The following is a 14532-nucleotide window of genomic DNA, read 5'->3' on the forward strand; positions in this document are numbered from 1 at the left end:
GTAGCTATTATTGTTATTTTATAGAAAGTGTGAGCACAGGCAAGGTACAGAAGGCTACAAAAAAGGAAATGATAAATGGTTGGGAATGGGACATAGTGGAGGTGGGGGTGGAGTGAACAGCTTTCCTGGAGACAGGATCAACGCTGTGGGGCAAGCATAGTTCAGATAACTTTGGGATCAAGCTGAAAAAAAACCAGAATCTTAACCCTACCAATATGTAGTGAGTTATTTAATCTCTCTGTGTCAAAGTTTGTGTATTCACATTTATAAGATGAGAATAATGACAGGGCCTATTTAACAGATTGTGGTGAGAATCTAATAGGTTAATTGAATACACAAAGGGCCAGGCTTATAGTGAGTGCTTTGAAGTGAGGGAGTCATTGTTATAGCAAAAATGTGAAGGATTACTAGGCTTTTTCTAGACACAATGTGGGGAATGTGGGGAAGTCCAGTCTGAGCAAATGAACAGCATGTATGAAAGCATAGTTATGAAAGATATGAAAGGCGTGTGGCACTGCTTATTGGCTGGAGACAATGGCAGGGGAGTCTGGTTGCAAGAATTTTACTTTGGAGATAGAAGAACTCTGTTCATGAAGCATGTTCTTGAACACATGCTCAATGTCTTGCTCCATCATGAAGCAATGGAGAGATAAATATGAGCTGTTTGATGGACAATGACATGAAATGTGCACATTATCAATTTGCTGGTGCAGAGTAGATATGTTGCAAATGGCAAGGGTGCAAGACAGGTTTGAAGTCAGAAGAATGGGTATCAGATAAGGTGATTTAAAGGAGTTTTGTTTCTGTTTATTTAGCACTTCAGGTATGAAATGTTGAACACTGGAGTTAAGTTTAGGGGGATGAAATTGAAATTAAGGAAGTAACATAGAGGAGTTGAGGAGAGGCAGGGATAGTAGACAACCATATAGTTTCTGGCTTTAGAAGTCAGGTAGAGGTGGACTCATCTGGGACCTGGGGAATATGAAAAAAATTACAAGTTTATGAGAAGGTAGGATGATGGATTTGTGAGTGCTGAGTTTGAAACTCCTCTAGGGCATCAGGCCTGGTCTCAGTGTAAAAATAGGCAAGTATTAAAGATGAATCTGATTAAGGTTAGGTTATAGGTTTGTTTGAGACATTGGCTGTATAGCAGAGATTTACAGCCAGCAGTTAGTGATATAAAATTGAAGTTTAGGAGGAGTACAAAGCTGTAGTTGCAGCAGGACAATGAGAAGTTTTAGATACCTATAAGAGACATTGCATGGAGAATAACAGACACTGGAGGACTGATGCTAGGCTATGGCCTAATATAAGAAGAAGGAATTAGATTCACTAGAAAAAGCCTAAGTGGAATGGTGTAAGCAAACAGTAGGAGGGAATATGGATAGTGTAGAGTCACAAAAGTGGAGAGAAAAGTGAAGAGTAGTCAGAGTGCAAACTCTTATAAACTCCAATTCTGCTTAATCTCTGGTTTTTCTCTAAGCACAAAGAGACAGTTACTATTTGCCTAAATTGCTGAGAATGTAGATTATGGTTTGGAGATGAAAATAGCCATATCTACTATGTATTATGTATGATAGAACTTATTTAGGGGTCTTTATTTGTCTTTATGTTTTATGATAATCCCAACCATAATCTTAGGATGTGGGCATGGCTATTCCCATTTCACATATAAGAAAACTGTGAAAATTTAAGCTAAAATGAGTTAATAGAATGAGGAATTTGTTCTGATTACAGAGCTTGGGGGGTCTTAGTCACTGAACCATGCTATCTCAACAGCATGATGTAACGACAGTAGCACTGGACCAAGAATCAACAAACAGTCATTAGTTGTGTGATTTTGAAGTCTTTCAAAGTAGAACAAAATTAGATACTGCAAGTGATAGTACTTCAAATATGGAAGTTTTCTTCTAATAGTAGATATTTATAAGGAAGAGGTGACTGGTCAGCTTTGCCAAATGCTAGCTCAAAGAGATAAGATCTGAGAAAAAAGGTCATTGCATTTCAGGATCAGAAGTCACTGGTGAGCTCTTAGAAAGGTTTGCTAGAATAATGGAGACCAACTTCTGAAGCAGTGGATTAAAGAGTGTGCATGGTAGAGATGGGGTAGGCAATAAGTGGGGTATACATTTTAAGAATTTTAGTTGTAAAATCAAGAAGATAAGCAAGATAGCAGTTTGTAGGTAGGTAACATGCTTAAGTAAAAGTTTTAAAGATGGGAATTCTGAATATATTTGTAGACTTAAAGTAAAGAGACTAAAGCAAGTGACTAAAGAGAGCAGGTTACAGAAAAGATTTTGGCATTTACCTCTTTTATATGGAATGATACTATGGTCTTTAATACTAGATGAAAATTATTAAGGTAGAGTGAATAGGGAGAATCCTGGCAATGATGAGAAATGAAAATGATGATGATGTGTGTTGGCCATCTCTGTCACTTAACTAAGACAATACTATTTCAGGTTGAAAATATGCTGGTCTCTTAGTGTTATTCCAATTTCATTACCATCCATGTATTTTGAGGGTCAACTATGATGCTAATACATTGCTAAAAACCTCTTTCTCAGTTGGCATTAATGCTATCAGTTTTATATTGGGGCTTTAATTTCTGGCCACAGATGTGATCATTCAAATAAACACACAGTACATTTGCCAGGTGTCAGCCCAAATTGCTTTTGCTTGTCATTAAACTTATCCTTCTGTTCATGAACTCTGCTTACCCATCAACCCACAAAACCAATTTCTGATTTCATATTTCGATAGAAATTATTTGCACTCATTGTAGCCTTGGTGTAATGGTTAGTCCTTGGAATCAATTCACACAGTCATATGGTTTATTGTAGGAGTGGACAAAGAGAAGGAACAATGGAAGCTTTCTGTGATTAGTTTCATATCTCAGATCAAAGGATTCAAATGCAAATACCAAAGCTAGAGTGGAAGTAAGAGTAAATGTAGGAAGAGACTAGCAATAGTTAGAGCAGGAAATAGAAAATAAGACCAGAGGTGAAACTGAAACACACATTAATGCCACTGATAACTGGTCACTTTTTGAAAATGCATTTTCATGCTGTTGACCCAACCCAAAATTTAAAACATAGTCAATATCATCATTGCTTTCTTAGAGGCTTTAGAGCCTATCATTGGGGAACATTGGTTGTTAGGATGTCTCCCTGATCAGAGACCAGTGATTATAACTTATCTCGTTGTTGTTCAGTTGCTAAGTTGTGTCCAACTCTTTGCGACCCCATGGGCTGCAGCAGGCCAGGCCTCCCTGTCCTTCACTATCTCCTGGAGTTTGTTCAAACTTATGTCCATTGAGTCAGTGATGCTATCTAACCATCTGTCTGCCACCCCCTTCTCCTCTTTCCCTCAATCTTTCCCAGCATTAGAGTCGTTTCCAATTCAAAGTCAGCTCTTTGCATCAGGTAGCCAAAATATTAGAGCCTTGATTTCAGCATCAGTCCTTCAAATGAGTAGCAAATGAGGGTTGATTTTCTTTAGGATTGACTGGTTTGATCTCCTTGTTATCTAACAGACTCTTAAGAGTCTTCTCCAGCCACAATTCAAAAGCATCAATTCTTTGGCTCTCATCCTTCTTTATGATCCATCTCTCACAACCATACATGACTACTTGAAAAACCATAGCTTTGACTATACAGACTTTTGTCAACAAAGTGATGCCTCTGCTTTTTAATATGCTGTCTATATTTGTCATAGCTTTTCTTCTAGGAAGCAAGTGTCTTTAATTAATTTTGTGACTGCAGTCACCATCCTCAGTGATTTTGAAGCCCAAGAAAATAAAATCTGTCACTACTTCCACTTCTTCTCCTATTTGCCATGAAGTGATGGAACCAGATGCAATGATCTTACTAGATCCTTGTATTTTATAGGAGAGTTTCTAGCTCTAGGACTTACTAAGATAGACTAAATGTTCATCAGCTTGACTCAACAGGCTGCTTCCTGACTCTAAGCCTTCAATTCCCTTTGCTTAGAGAAATTGTAGGATACCATGAGGCCATCTCAGGAGAGGCCTCTCCCCCATATCCTCTGTTTAAACTCCTCTCTGAAGTACCTAGATAATAGTATCTGACCCCCACCAAATGGAACACGTTAGCTGCTTGATGACCATGAGCCCATAACACCCAGGCCTACTTGAGCCTAAAAATTGATGATGTTAACCCCTGTGACACTGCCCTATGATCTCATGATTAACCAATGATGCATGAGCTTTAATAGATCATGGGACTCCCCTCCCTTACCTTGCTTTTTAAAATGCTTTGCTGAAATCCAGTGAGAAGTGTTGACTTTTTGAGCATGAGCTGTCCCAGACTCTGGGCTTGGTGCCCTGCAATAAATGCTGCAGTTCTGTTCACCACAACTCAGTGTGAGTAGATTGGATTTACTGTATATGGTGAATGGACCCAAGTTTGATTTAGTTACACATTTAGCTTAGAAAACTTGTTTCTGGGTTCTGTATCCTGTCCCATTGATCTGTGTCTTGTTTTTGTGCCAGTACCATAATGTTTTAATTACTGTAGCTTTGTTGTATAGTCTGAAGCCAGGGTGCATGATTCCTCTAGCTCTGTTCTTCTTTCTCAAGATTGGTTTGATTATTCAGGGTCTTTTGTGTTTCCATATACATTTTAAAATTCTTTTTTCTAGTTCTGTGAACAATGACACTGGTATTTTGATAGAGATTGCATTGAATCTGTAAATTCCATTAGGTATGTTTTAGCAGTATTGATTCTTTCAGTCTAAGAACAGAGTATATCTTTCCATATGTTTATGTTATCTCCAATTTCTTTTATCAGTATTTCATAGTTTTCAGAGTTCAAAAAATAAACAACTGATTAAAAAAATGGCGGAAGAGCTGAATAGATGGTTTTTTGAAAGAGGAAATGCATATGGCCAACAGGCACATAAAAAGATGCTCTACAATTCTAAACATCAGGGAAATACAATGACATATCACCTTATACATGTCAGAATGGCTATCATTAACACACACACACACACACACACACACACACACACACAAATAACAAATGTGGGCAAGGGAAAAAAAAAAGTAGGAAAAAAAAAATGGAACACTTTTACCCTAGTGGGAATATTAGTTGGTGGAGCCACTGTAGAAAACAGTATAGAGGTTTCTCAAAAGACTAAATCAAATTACTATATGACCCAGCTATTCCACCTCTTGATATATATCCAAAGGAAACAAAAACACTAGTTTTAAAAGATGAATGCATTCCAGTGTTCATAGTAGCATTGTTTGCTATTGATAAGATATGGAAGCAACCTTAATGTCCAGTGACAGAGGAATGGATAAAGAAAAGGTGGCACATATATACAATGGAATATTACTCAGCCATTAAAAAGAATGAAATCTTGTCATTTGAGGCAACATGGTTGGACTTAGAGGGCATTATGCGAAGTGAAATAAGTCAGACAGAGAAAGATAAATACTGTATGATATCACTTGTATTTAAAATCTAAAAAATTCAACAAACTAGTGACTCTAACAGAAAAGACTCATAGAGAACAAACTAGTGGTTACCAATGGAGACAAGGGAGATGGGGCAATATAAAAATAGGAGAGTGGGAGACACAAACTTTTAGGGTAAGATAGGCTCAAAGATGTACTGTACAACAGGGAGAATATGGCCAATATTTTGTAATAACTGTAAATGGAAAGTAACCTTCTGAAACTTTATAAAAAATTAAAAGCTTTTTAAAGAAAAAATAAAATAACATTTTAAAAAATTAAATTCTATGAGGCCACCATCACCTTAATACCAAAACCTGACAAAGATGCCACAAAAAAAGAAAACTACACAGAAAATTACTAGAGCTAATCATTGAATATAGTAAAATTGCAGGATATAAAATTAACACACAGAAATCCCTTGTATTCCTCCTATACACTAACAATGAGAAAACAGAAAGACAAATTAAGGAAACAATTCTATTCACCAATGAAATGAAAAGAATAAAATACTTAGGAATAAATCTATCTAAAGAAACAAATGACTTATATATAGAAAACTATAAAACACTGGTGAAAGAAATCAAAGACGACACAAATAGATGGAGAAATATACTGTGTTCATGGATAGGAAGAATCAATATAGTGAAAATGAGTATACTACCCAAAGAAATCTATAGATTCAACAATCCCTATCAAGCTACCAACGGTATTTTTCAAAAAACTAGAACAAATAATTTCACAATTTGTATGGAAATACAAAAAACCTTGAATAGCCAAAGCTATCTTGAGAAACAAGAATGGAACTGGAGGAATCAACCTGCCTGACTTCATGCTTTCTTACAAAGTCACAGTCATCAAGACAGTATGGTACTGGCACAAAGACAGAAATATAGATCAATGGAACAAAATAGAAAGCCCAGAGATAAATCCACGCACCTATGGACACCTTATCTTTGACAAAAGGAGGCAAGAATATACAATGGATTAAAGACAATCTCTTTAACAAGTGGTGCTGGGAAAACTGGTCAACCACTTGTAAAAGAATGAAACTAGAACACTTTCTAAAAATAAACTCAAAATGGATTAAAGATCTAAACATGAGACCAGAAACTATTAAACTCCTAGAGGAGAACATAGGCAAAACACTCTCCGACATAAACCACAGCAGAATCCTCTATGACCCACCTCCCAGAATATTGGAAATAAAAGCAAAAATGAACAAATGGGACCTAATTAAAATTAAAAGCTTCTGCACAACAAAGGAAACTCTAAGCAAGGTGAAAAGGCAGCCTTCAGAATGGGAGAAAATAATAGCAAATTGAGCAACAAAGATAATCTCAAAAATATACAAGCAACTCCTACAGCTCAACTCCAGAAAAATAAAAGACCCAATAAAAAAAATGGGCCAAAGAACTAAATAGACATTTCTCCAAAGAAGACATACAGATGGCTAACAAACACATGAAAAGATGCTCAACAGCACTCATTATCAGAGAAATGCAAATCAAAACCACAATGAGGTACCATTTCACGCCAGTCAGAATGGCTGCTATCCAAAAGTCTACAAGCAATAAATGCTGGAGAGGGTGTGGAGAAAAGGGAACCCTCTTACACTGTTGGTGGGAATGCAAAATAGTGCAGCCACTGTGGAGAACAGCGTGGAGATTCCTTAAAAACTGGAAATAGAACTGCTATATGACCCAGCAATCCCACTACTGGGCATACACACTGAGAAAACCAGAATTGAAAGAGACACGTGTGCCCCAATGTTCATCGCAGCACTGTTTATAATAGCCAGGACATGGAAGCAACCTAGATGCCCATCAGCAGATGAATGGATAAGAAAGCTGTGGTACATATACACAATGGAATATTACTCGGCCATTAAAAAGAATACATTTGAATCAGTTCTAATGAGGTGGATGAAACTAGAGCCTATTATACAGAGTGAAGTAAGCCAGAAAGAAAAACACCAATACAGTATACTAACGCATATATATGAATTTAGAAAGATCATAACGATAACCCTGTATGCGAGATAGCAAAAGAGATACACAAGTATTGAAAAGTCTTTTGGACTCTGTGGGAGAGGGCGAGGGTGGGATGATATGGGAGAATGGCATTGAAACATGTATATTATCATATGTGAAACGAATCACCAGTCCAGGTTTGATGCATGATACAGGGTGCTCGGGACTGGTGCACTGGGATGACCCAGAGGGATGGGATGGGGAGGGAGGTGGGAGGAGGGTTCAGGATGGGGAACACATGTATACCCATGGTGGATTCAAGTCAATGTATGGCAAAACCAATAAAATATTGTAAAGTAAAATAAATAAATTTAAAAAATTAAAAGATTTTAAAATTAAACTTATAATTAAAAATTATTTATCTGCCCTTTTGAGATATATTTAAGCCTCTTGCCAGTTTTATTTATCTTCTAGCTTTGTGGGAGGGTAAGAGCCTAACTTCTGGTGGGCACCTTACTGGAAGATCTAAAACTAGCTCCTGTCATGAAGATGCAAAGTTGTTGTTTTTTTCCTTTAGGTTAAGAGATTAGCAAACACATAGGACCTGATTTTTACCCAGGGTTTAAAAATCCTCCCACTGTTTGCTTTAGCCGGGTTGAGTTCAGATTTTGGTTGTGGTCTCTCTTACTACAGCAAACTTGAAGAAATTCTCCCTTACTCGTTTGAGTGTTTGGTGCAATTTTTGCTCTGACAGACCTTAGACATCAAAATGTCTAATCTTTTTGTCTTTCCTTGTAGTTACCCAAAGCCCTTTGTGATTTTATACTACAAACAATTTTTAATGAATATCTTGGGATTAGTAACTCTTTAGACAAAATTTAAGCAGAATTAGTGGAAATAAACCCTGAGTCCTAGATCACTGAGTCTTTGGGAAAATAACTGAAATTTAGAAAACTAAATTGTTTCCTAAGACCCTGTATTGTCAAATTTCTTGCAACCATACTTTCTTCAAGTCTGTTTTGTTATTACCAATCCTTTATAGCATGCTTTTCCATAAGGAAATAGAAAAAAGCATGCTTTTCCCTCTTTTTCTTTTGTTTTTGATGAACTGATACATCAGCTTATTAAACCTAGTGTCAGGCATCATATAGACAAAAAATTTATTAATTGAATTTTTTACTTTTCATCTAGATGTTTGCAGTAACAGCTCTATTTTTCTGTTAATTTGTCAGATTAACTTTCTGTCAGAAAGTCAGTAGTTAATATTGCTAAATTGTCTTTTTCGTTTGCAATTTGCTCATTTCCTTTGATATCACTGTGAATGTTGATTCACATGAGTTTGAGTCCTTTGAGTTTAATGAATTTTAAAGCACAAGTCTGTCAGTAGCATAATGGATCTAGTCTGTACTCTATAGTTAAATATCGTTGATGTCTGAGCAGCATTGTTAACTGATTTTCAGAAGCTGTTCTTTTCTTTTAGTTTTTATGGTGCAATGTTTTCTCCTCTTTAGTTTTAGCTGTTTGCACATTTAGCATTTTTTACTGCAGCATTCCCATTTTGAAGAGCTGCATCTTAGTTTCTGAATGTGTATACCCTTTGTTTGCTGTCATTTTTTGCAGGTAGCAAAGATTAGGCTCTTCTGACTTGCAAAGCAATTTATAGATTCAATGCAATCCCTATCAAGCTACCAGCGGTATTCTTCACAGAGCTAGAACAAATAATTTCACAATCTGTATGGAAATACAAAAAACCTCGAATAGCCAAAGCTATCTTGAGAAAGAAGAATGGAACCGGAGGAATCAACCTACCTGACTTCAGGCTCTATTACAAAGCCACAGTTATCAAGACAGTATGGTACTGGCACAAAGACAGAAATATTGATCAATGGAACAAAATAGAAAGCCCAGAGTTAAATCCACACACATATGGACACCTTATCTTTGACAAAGGAGGCAAGAATATACAATGGATTAAAGACAATCTCTTTAACAAGTGGTGCTGGGAAAACTGGTCAACCACTTGTAAAAGAATGAAACTAGAACACTTTCTAACACCATACACAAAAATAAACTCAAAATGGATTAAAGATCTCAACATAAGACCAGAAACTATAAAACTCCTAGAGGAGAACATAGGCAAAACACTCTCCGACATACATCACAGCAGGATCCTCTATGACCCACCTCCCAGAATATTGGAAATAAAAGCAAAAATAAACAAATGGGACCTAATTAAACTTAAAAGCTTCTGCACAACTAAGGGAACTATTAGCAAGGTGAAAAGGCAAGCTTCAGAATGGGAGAAAATAATAGCAAATGAAGAAACGGACAAACAACTAATCTCAAAAATATACAAGCAACTCCTACAGCTCAACTCCAGAAAAATAAATGACCCAATCAAAAAATGGGCCAAAGAACTAAATAGACATTTCTCCAAAGAAGACATACAGGCGGCTAACAAACACATGAAAAGATGCTCAACATCACTCATTATCAGAGAAATGCAAATCAAAACCACTATGAGGTACCATTTCACGCCAGTCAGAATGGCTGCAATCCATAAGTCTACAAGCAATAAATGCTGGAGAGGGTGTGGAGAAAAGGGAACTCTCTTACACTGGTTGGTGGGAATGCAAACTAGTACAGCCACTATGGAGAAGAGTGTGGAGATTCCTTAAAAAACTGGAAATAGAACTGCCTTATGATCCAGCAATCCCACTGCTGGGCATACACACTGAGGAAACCAGAAGGGAAAGAGACACGTGTGTCCCAATGTTCATCGCAGCACTGTTTATAAAAGCCAGGACATGAAAGCAACCTATATGCCCATCAGCAGATGAATGGATAAGAAAGCTTTGGTACATATACACAATGGAGTGTTACTCAGCCATTAAAAAGAATACATTTGAATCAGTTCTAACGAGGTGGATGAAACTGGAGCCTGTTATACAGAGTGAAGTAAGCCAGAAAGAAAAACACCAATACAGTATACTAACGCATATATATGGAATTTAGAAAGATGGTAACAATAACCCTGTGTACAAGACAGCAAAAGAGACACCGATGTATAGATCAGTTTTATGGACTCTGTGGGAGAGGGAGAGGGTGGGGAGACTTGGGAGAATAGCATTGAAACATGTATAATATCATGTATGAAACGAGTCGCCAGTCCAGGTTCAAGGCACGGTACTGGATGCTTGGGGCTGGTGCACTGGGACGACCCAGAGGGAGAGTAGGGGAGGGAGGAGGGTTCAGGATGGGGAACGTGGGTATACCTGTGGCGGATTCATTTCGATATTTGGCAAAACTAATACAATATTGTAAAGTTTTAAAAATAAAATAAAATTTAAAAATAAATAAATAAAAAATAAAACTGAGACAAAATCAAAAAAAAAGAAAGAAAATTTTCAGTCAACACTTCTAAATGGATTCCCTGATAAAGTATTCCTTCAAATGTGTGTTTTTATTTGCTCCATAAGGGGCTCACTCATGAAGATCTTCTCCCATGTAATTTAAAGGGGCAGGGAGAAAATGCAGTAGTTGGTTTTGGAGAGTTTGAACATCAAATAGTCCTAAGGTTAATTCCTGGGCTCTAGTACCTATTAACTGTGTGACCTCAGACAACTTTAAACTTCTTAGGTATGTTTCTTCATTTGTAAAGGGGAAAATTGATGAGATCATTTATAGTAGATGCTTAGCAATGGGGCTAGGCTTTCAATAAATATTAATTCTTCCTCTTATTGGGGAAAGATAACTAGCACTTATGGGAAAATAGACTAGTTTAATCTCCACATTGCCCATCTATCTGTTCTGCAGAATTAATGATGAAACTGTTTCTTGTGCAGGAATGAAGAGTTGGTCACCCAAATTTATGGTCATGTTGAATGACAGAGGTGTGTTTGCTTTATCTCTACCCGATGAGTATACAACTTGTAACACATCTCTGGATCGATGACTTTGTCACCATTAAATATCACTTGTTGTAATGAGGTCATTAGGCAATTCCCTGGAGAATGCCTGAAGCTGCTAAACCTTTGGCAAGTCAGAAGTAGCTCCCTCCCGAGGAGGCTTTTGGCTGAGGGAGAGGAAACACTGCTACTCCTTGGAATGGAAATGACACATAGTGAATTACTTAAACTGAGACTGCCAGGCCAGCATAATCTAGTACAGTGATGTGTCATCATCACTCCTGGAAAATTAACTACAGCTCCTGTGACCAAGGACAGACTATCACTCTCCAGAGAATATTTTGGAAAACATAATTGTCTTTCCAACTATTCCAACTATCTTTTTCCCAGAAGGAGAAAGAATAAAAGCTCACAAGTCTGTGGAAGAGGAGAGACAATAAATATTAAAAATAGAGTATTATTACAGCTCAGCAGGTAAAGAATCCACCTGCAATGCAGGAGACACAAGAGATGTGAGTTCAATCTCTGGGTTGGGAAGATTCCCTGGAGAAGGAAATGACAACCCGCTCCAGTATTCTTGCCTGGAAATCCCATGGACTGAGGCGACTAGTGGGCCACAATCCAATGAGTTGCAAAAGAGTCAGACAACTGAGTGACTAAGCACACAGCACACATTATTAACCATTTCCTTTTATTTTTATTATTTTCTTAAGTGCCTTTGTTTTCTGAAGGATATATTTTCTTCCTTCTTACATTATTGGTTGGTGAAATGCATTTAGAAAATTAAAATTAACATATATGAACCAAACTAAAAGGGCCTTTCAATCATGTATTTGGAAAATCTTTGTAACATAAAATTTTAAATTGAGATTGGAGCCCAGAGTATCTTCAATACTGTTTTCTATTTTGTTTAGGTCAGGGTAGGGAACTCTATCTTCTGAAACAACTGGTTTTAAATAGGTGTTTCCCATTGAGTAGAAGTTTGTGTTGGGAAATGGCAACCACTCAAGTATTCTTTCTTGAGAAATCCCATTGACAGAGAAGTCTGGTGGGCTACAGTCCATAGGTTCGGAAAGAGTCAGACACGACTAAAGCGACTTAGCACACGCACAACACCTCATTTATCCAAATGATCAAATCAGTGTTAAAAAATTATTATGATGATAAAAGAGCCCTTGTGAAAGTCTTTTTCTGTGGATGTATGCTTTCATTTGTCTTTAGTAAATATTTAGGAGTGGAATTGTTGAGTCTTATGGTAGACATATGCTTAATTTTTTTAAAGAAACTACCAAACCTTTTTCGAAAGTGATTGTGCCATTTTACACTCCTGTTATCAACACAGAAGATTTTCAGTTACTCCCCGTTCTTTCAACACTTGGAGCTGTTAATTGTTTTCATTTTAGTAATTTCACTGTTTGTGTAATGATATTTCAATGTGAGTTTTAATACACATTTTTCTAGTGATATTGACTATCTTTTCATGTAATCATCAATCATTTGTTTATCTTCCTCTGAAAGTATATATTCCAATTCTTGACTATTTTTTTAAGCTTCATATTATTATGACTTGTAAGGTTTCTTGGTATGTCCCAGAAAAATATGTCAAGTATATCTTTTGGGAATGTTTTCTCCAGTCTTTGGTTTGCCTATTCATTTTCTTAATTATGTTTTTTGATGAGGCCTTATTTTTAATTTTAATGAAGACTATCCCTTTTCCTTTCCTTTCTTTTATATTTATTCCTATTTGTGATATGACAAAACAATCCATGACTATACCTATGTCATGAATACATTATTCAGTGTCACTGTAGAAAAACAGAATTACTGATTTTTAAAAAAATTAACACGTTTGCTTTGAAGGAATAAACCTTGAATGAAACTTGGAGTGAAGGTGTGAGTCATTCAGTCATGTCCAACTCTTTGTGATCCCATAGACTATAGCCCACCAGGCTCCTCTGTCTATGGAATTCTCCAGGCAAGAATACTAGAGTGGGTAGCCTTTCTCTTTTCCAGGGGATCTTCCCAACCCAGGGATTGAACCTGGGTCTCCTGCATTGCAAACAGATTCTTTTTCATCTGAGCCACAAGGGAAGCCCAAACTTTGAATATATCATACCAATGGTGAATGGTTGAATCATATTCTTAGTTAGCAATGCACAAATATTTCTCTTACTCATACATTAATTTTACACATTATTGTAATGTCAAATGATTCAGTTCAGTTCAGTTCAGTCGCTCAGTCGTGTCCGACTCTTTGCAACCCATGAATTGCAGCATGCTAGGCCTCCCTGTCCATCACCAACTCCTGGAGTTCACCCAAACTCTTGTCCATTGAGTCGGTGATGCCATCCAGCCATCTCATCCTCTGTCAGCCCCTTCTTCTCCTGCCCCCAATCCCTCCCAGCATCAGGGTCTTTTCCAATGAGTCAACTCTTCGAATGAGGTGGCCAAAGTATTGGAGTTTCAGCCTTAGCATCAGTCCTTCCAAAGAACACCCAGAACTGATCTCTTTTACTATCTAAATATTATTTGGTACAGTTCAGTTCAATTCAGTTGCTCAGTCGTGTCCAACTGTTTGTGACACCATGAGCTGCAGCACGCCAGGCCTCTCTGTCCATCACCAACTCCCAGGGTCCACCCAAACCCATGTCCATTGAGTTGGTGATGCCATCCAACCATCTCATCCTCTGTCATCCCCTTATCCTCCTGCCCTCAATCTTTCCCAGCATCAGGGTCTTTTCAAATGAGTTAGATCTTCACATCAGGTGGCCAAAGTATTGGAGTTTCAGCCTCAGCATCAGTCCTTCCAATGAACACCCAGGACTGATCTCCTTTAGGGTGGACTGGTTGGATCTCCTTGCAGTCCAAGGTATTCTCAAGAGTCTTCTCCAACACCATAGTTCAAAAGCATCAATTCTTCTGTGCTCAGTCTTCTTCACAGTCCAACTCTCACATCCATACATGACCACAGGAAAAACCATAGCCATGACTAGACGGACCTTTGTTGGCAAAGTAATGTCTCTGCTTTTGAATATGCTACCTAGGTTGGACATAACTTTCCTTCCAAGGAATAGGCGTCTTTTAATTTCATGGCTGCAGTCACCATCTGCAGTGATTTTGGAGCCCCAGAAAATAAAGTCTGACACTGTTTCCACTGTTTCCCCAT

The sequence above is a fragment of the Bison bison genome, unplaced genomic scaffold (assembly GCF_000754665.1).
Source record: "Bison bison bison isolate TAMUID 2011002044 unplaced genomic scaffold, Bison_UMD1.0 scf7180017864473, whole genome shotgun sequence".
NCBI classification, from domain to species: Eukaryota; Metazoa; Chordata; class Mammalia; order Artiodactyla; family Bovidae; genus Bison; species Bison bison.